Consider the following 6,518-nt stretch of genomic DNA (forward strand, 5'->3'; position numbering starts at 1 on the left):
TTTTTTTTTTTTTTTTTTTTTTTTTTTTTGTCTTTTGTCTTTTTTCCGTGTCCGGCAACGGATCGCAACCCTCAGTGTAGCGCCCGTACCGGACCGGGGACCGGCAACGGGATCGCAACCCTCGGTGTTGCTCCCGCGCCTCGCTCAGCCAGTGAGCGGGAACCGGTCTGCATGTGGGATCCGAACCCTCGGGCGGGAGTGCCGCCACGCTTCCCAAGTGGCGCACTGTAGCAGTGCGCCACCGGGCCGGCCCTAGAATAGAATATTTCTAATGGGATAGAATTGTTTTCTAGTTTTAAAAAACTAACAGGCAGAAAAATTATGATTTTTAGCACACTGACAATATGGCTGCACATTGGAGTCACCTGGGGAGCTTTAAAAATGATTGATGCCTGGGTCCCACCCCCAGACATTTGGGGCTAATTGGTATGGGGTGCGACCTGGACATCAGGATGTTTAAAAACTCTCCAGGGAGTTCTAATGTATATCTGGGGTTGAGAATCACTGGCTTAGCATATCACAGACAGAATTAGTGTCCCAAAAACTCCATGAGGGGGTCTGAAATCATCCTCCCTGGGTCTGAATGCGAGCTTCACCACTTACCAGCTTTGGGAACTTGAGCAAGTTGTTTCACCTCTCCACGCTCCTGTTTGCCCATTTATAAAATGGGGCTCATAATATCTCATGGTATCGGGAGGATTTAGTAAGGATATATAAGTAAGGCACTTAGCACAGTCCCTAGCGTATGAAGATAAACACAAGGCTGCTTATTATTGTTAAACTGTGATCTAACCCTGAAATTTCCAGGACATGGGCAAGGCCTGGCACATAAAATTCAGCTCTCAAGGGCAAATGTACCAGATGGCAGCCTCTTTAATTCAGTGTTTTTTTTGTTCTCATGCAACATAAGATAAGCACCTGTTTTTTTCAAGATAAGCACTTTTTAACCAATACGAAATGTACCTTGGGCATCTTCGGGATGAAGAGAGTAAACATCTTCAAGAAACCTTTGTAAGAAGCATGGACTCAGCTCTGGGCAAGAGCACAGACTCATGACTACAGAGGAAGAAAACTCACTAGTTGGTTTTGGGCTCTAGAGAATTTATGTTGTCCTTTCAAACTTGACAGGCCTTTCATTTGCAAACTCTGTGGAGAGTACTTTCCCCAAATTGTTAGCTAGCAAGTGCCACCTGATTTTGAATATAAAGGAATCATGTGTGAGGAGCTGTAGGACAATGGATTTGGGGCTTTCACACTTTTCTTTTGCACCAATAAATTGTACAGAACCTAGCATCAAATACGAAATGCTGTTCTCTAGACAGAGAGAATACCCACTCCCAGCCATGTAACAAGGCCAGCAGTACCACCCACTGTAGACCCAGGAAAGAACTATGGAGGTTCCTAAGTAAATATGTATATCTAAACACATCACTTGAGTGGGATGGAAAATTAAATCCCTTTAAAGAAGAGACCCTTCTAAAACAGCTTTATGTAAGATCCTTGAAAGAGGAAAAACAGGGACAATTCACCTCCTAACTCCCCCGTACCGGACCGGGGACCGGCAATGGGATTGCAACCCTCGGTGTTGCTCCCGCGCCTCGCTCAGCCAGTGAGCGGGAACCGGTCTGTATGTGGGATCCGAACCCTCGGGCGGGAGCGCCGCCGCGCTTCCCAAGCGGCGCACTATCCAGTGCGCCACCAGGCCGGCCCCTGACCCAACACTTTCTACTAATGCCTTGATCATACTTTTCGGACTCAGTCCAAGGGCCTAGGATTTGGACAGATTCGGGATCAGCTTCAAGCTGGGCTGTTTAAACACACAGCTCAAGCACAGCTTGTGGGATGTGATCCCAGTATACCTGTATTTTTGTCTCTAACTGTCTCTTTATAATGTATTCTAAAAGGGAAGCATTTTCCCTGCCATCTCCAGCAGCCCTAGGACTTTCCTGGACCCTCTCACATAACAGAAAGCACTACAGTCATTGAAAGCTACAAACGTGGTCTCAATTCAGAATCAGAATGGCCAACCCTAGAAAATTAATCAACATGTCAATCTTCACTCATAGGTAGGATTCCTCCTGTCTCTTGCCCCTTGGTATGGCCTGTAGGAGACGGCCAAGCTGCTGCAGGGAAGGGGCTGTGGTCAGCTCCTGTCTCTTCTTTGCTCACCTCCTCTCTCTCCTCCATTTCGTAGTTTGCCAAAGGATGAGGGAAAAGGAAATGAGAGTTACTGCTTGACAGAAGCTTTCTCCCAGTTCTCAGGTCCTCTGATACTTAACATTCTTATTTATTTATTTCTTTGGGTTTTTTTCTGCCTGGGCATTTTTTCTGTACCCTCATGAACTCCTCTGTGGGCCTCTCCAACTATGACTCCTGTGATGAGGTTATATGGCCACCGTTTCCCCCTACCCCTGGGTTCCAGTGGTCCACTCCATATAGAATCCCTTTGTTGAAACCCATCACCATCCCAATCTGTCCTCCTAAGCAGGAGTCCAAATGGCTCCAGCCCTTCTCTTTGTTCCCCAGGCAGTATCTGCCCCAGCATAGGATGGGTGGTCAGAGCAGGCATCCCTGCACAGGGGACATTTGAGTCGAGACATGAGTGACTGGAAGGAGCCAGTTGTACAAAGATCTGAACAGAAAAGAGTCCAGGCAGAGTGAAGGGTAAGTGCAGAGGCCCGGAGTGCAGCTGAGGATCAGGAAAGGCCAGTGTGGCTGGGGCACAGGAAGGGGGGAGGTAGGGGAGGGGGGTGGGAGGTGAGATGGGAGAGGGAGGCGGAGGCCAGGTGAGCGCCTTATGGGCCATGGCAAGGAGGTAGGGTTTTATTTTTAAAAGGTCCCTCTGGGTACTGTTTGGAGAAGTAGATGGATTCAGGATACATTTTAAAGGTTGAGCCTAAAGAACTTGCTTTTTTGGCCTGGAATTGGTACAGAGAGAGGAAAAGGTAATCTAAGATGATTCCCAGGTTTTTGATTGAAGCAAGTGGCTGGTCGATAGTGTCACTGAGAAAGAGCAGATGGGGAGGGAGGAGAAGATTTTGGGAGAGAAAATCAAGAGTTCTGTTTGGCCATTAAAGTGTTCAATGTTAATTAAACATCTGAGTGGAGAAGGCAGTTAGAAATTCAGTTCTGTAGCTCAGGGGTTGGAGGGGATGGTCAGTACTAGAGATACAAATTTTGCTGTCATTGGCAATACATGATATTTAAATTCATGGGACTGCATGAGCTTACCTCAGGAGAGAATGTACAAAGAGACTCCCCACCTCCGCGATTCTATGGATGAGGAAACTATGCTCAGAAAGGCTGTGCCCCGAGTGATCACATCCAATCAGCCTTGGGTCAGGATAAGAGTCTGAATCTAATTCCTGAATAGGGTGATCACTCAGGGATTCGGAGGTGTGAGACTTTAAGTGCTAAGACCATGAAAGTCCCAGCAGCTGAGGACAAGCTGATCACTCTATTCCTAAATCAATGATCATCTAACCATTTTCTCCTTTGGTGACACAGAAGTGACAACAGTGAGTGACTTTGTTTATTCTTATCTTCAAAGGAAGATTGCTTTCATTCTGTTAATTTTTTTCATTGTCAATGAAATATTATGTTCATGTTGAAGAAGACAACATGAGAGGAAATCACACAGTAATTACGTTTTCCTGCTCCTCCTGGAATAATCAGAGCAGGAAAGACACTCTTTCTGATAGTTCGACATGATAAACTCTCAAGATGAAGCTGAAATCTAAGCTGGTAAAGTTGAGCAGGAGAGAAGAATGTGCCCCATACTGAGCTCAGCATCTCCCCCTGGCTCAGCTACTCCTCCTGCCCAGCTGCTCCTCCTGACTCTTCTGCTTACACAACTATTGCTATCACGTCCTTTCTCTCCCTTTGCTTTTATTTCTCCCTTCCTGATACTACCCCAATTTCCCAGCTCTATAGATTTGTCCTCATTAATGTGCCTGCATCTGATAATCAATGGCCAAACTGCTCAAAACAGAAACTCTGGAGTCACCCTTGGCTGTCCCTTCTCCCTCTGTTACTAAATCCTTTCTCATGCATTTCCCAAACACCTCTCACATCTGTCCTTTCCTTTCATGTGTCACAACCACCACCTGAGCCAAGGCCACCAAATCTCCTGGATTTCCACAGAAGTATCCTCACTTCTCTGCCTCTCACTTTGTCTCTAGTCTGGGCTCCACATGCTGATAAAATTATCTTCCTAAAATGCAAACCTGATTACAGCACTTGCTCCCCTCAAGATTTAGAGTTAATAAGACTTATTTAATGTTTACTTCAAAATCTGCCTCCTTCCATCACCTTCAGTCAGATTCTGTATTCAGAACAGAACTTTTTGCATTTTCTCACTGGGAAAATGGGAGATCACCTTATGTTTGAGCTTTATTTGTGGCAGCGATTCAATGAATGAATGTAAAGGAAACATCTCTCATTTCCTTTCAGCTGGGATCCCTGGCTTACTATAGTCCAGCCTATTCTGAGGCACAGTGAATCTTCCAAAGGAGTGGCTGTCGTGTGGTAGGAGTATTGATCTTAGTCAACAGACCTCAATAGAATTCAAGCTCTGCCACTTTCAATCCATGTGACCTTGGGCAAGTCATTTAACCTGTGTGAGCCTCATTTGCCTAATGTATGAAACGGAGGCACTCAATAAATGTTAACTAAATCTGAACCTTCCCTGCTCTAAATTTTCAATAGTTCTCATTGCCTGACTTAAGAACCAACTTCTCAGTCTGGCTGGTTTCCCCCTGTCTGGAGACACCCCCACCCCCTATCTTTGAAGCTGCAGATACACCCCTCCCCCCAGTCTCTACAGCTCTAACCAACTTGCACATATTTTGTGCTACAAACCAGGCTAGTCATCGCCTTTTGAATGCCCATCGCCCTTTCTGCCTTAGGCACAAATTTCCACAAATCTCCCTCACCACTGCTGTTGGAATCTCATTCATCTCCCAGGGTTCGGCTCCATTGCTTCTTAATTCCTCAGTGAAACTTCTCTTAATCCTCTTAATCAAATGTAATCTTTCCCTCCACTGAATGTTCCTTCTCTCTATGTATATCTTATAGTACAAATCTATCCACATGATATGAGGGATCTTCAAAAGTTCATGGAAAGATTCAAATTATTTTCTAGTTCCATTTTTCCATGAACTTTCTGAAGTTCCCTCATAGAAGTTCCTGTGCTTGTCCAGTAAGTGATCAGAATACTTCGCTTGATTGTTAGGATCTTAGCTCCGTAGAACATACTATGTTGAACATTCTATGTGCTCGACAAATGTTTATTAAATTTAAAGTACTCATGGGACATAAGGCATTAGTAAAGTTCATCACCTAAATGCTTAATTTAGGAATCCATTAATTCGTTTATTTATTTATCAAGCATTCGCTGAGTGCTTTTTAGGTACTGAGGATTTATAGAGATTTTTAGGGAGTTCCAACTCTGAATGATCTCATAACATAATCAGACAGCTAAAATATAATATGATAAATACATGGAAGGAAATCAGCAGGTAAATAAACATGAGTACAAACAGTTTGTTGTTACTGACTATAGTGAAATTCCTTAGGAGATTCCATTTTATCCTTATACAAAATCCCACAATTTAGATACATAAATCTGGCCATATATGCTCAGGAAAGGGGAGCAAGGAATTAATACTTGTTTAATGCCCATTTTGTCAAATACTTGTTTAACGTATACACTCTTGCATTGCTTAACGATGGGGATACCTTCTGAGAAATGCGTTGCTTGGCAATTTTGTCATGGTAAACATCATAGAGTGTACTTACACAAACCTAGGTGGTGAAGCCTACTGCACAATCACACAACGTGGCCTCTTACTGGCAACATTAGCTGTGGATTTTGTATGCTTAGGGGCCATGATGAAAAAAGCAACATGAATTCAATCAAGCACAAGACAATGAGGCAATGAAAAGATGCAGTAAACACGAGATACACGAAGCTGTTGACAGTGTACCACAGCACACCGTTTCGTGGTAAACTGGTTTTTAAAAAATAAGTATACTTGGCCATCCTGGTGGCACACTGCTACAGTGCGCCGCTTGGGAGCATGACGGCGCTCCCGCCGAGGGTTCGGATCCCACATACAGACCAGTTCCCGCTCACTGGCTGAGCGAGGTGCGGGCGCAGCACCGAGGGTTGCGATCCTGTTGCCGGTCCTGGTCCGGTACGGGCGCGACACTGAGGGTTGCGATCCGTTGCCGGACACGAATAAAGAAAAAAAGACAAAAAAAAAAATAAGTATACTCTAAAATAGTCATAAAAAGCATAGCATAGTAAATATATAAAACAGTAGCATAGTCATTTACTATCATTACCAACTATTACACACTGTACATATAGTAATTGTATGTGCTATACTTTTAAACAACTGGCAGTAAACACGTGAGTAATGCGTTGTACTATGATGACATCACTAGGTAATAGGAATTTTTCAGCTTCCCTTATAATCTTTTTTCAACATTTCAGAATGTAATTTTTTTTCATG

This window comes from Galeopterus variegatus, unplaced genomic scaffold (assembly GCF_000696425.1).
Source record: "Galeopterus variegatus unplaced genomic scaffold, G_variegatus-3.0.2 Scaffold1624, whole genome shotgun sequence".
NCBI classification, from domain to species: Eukaryota; Metazoa; Chordata; class Mammalia; order Dermoptera; family Cynocephalidae; genus Galeopterus; species Galeopterus variegatus.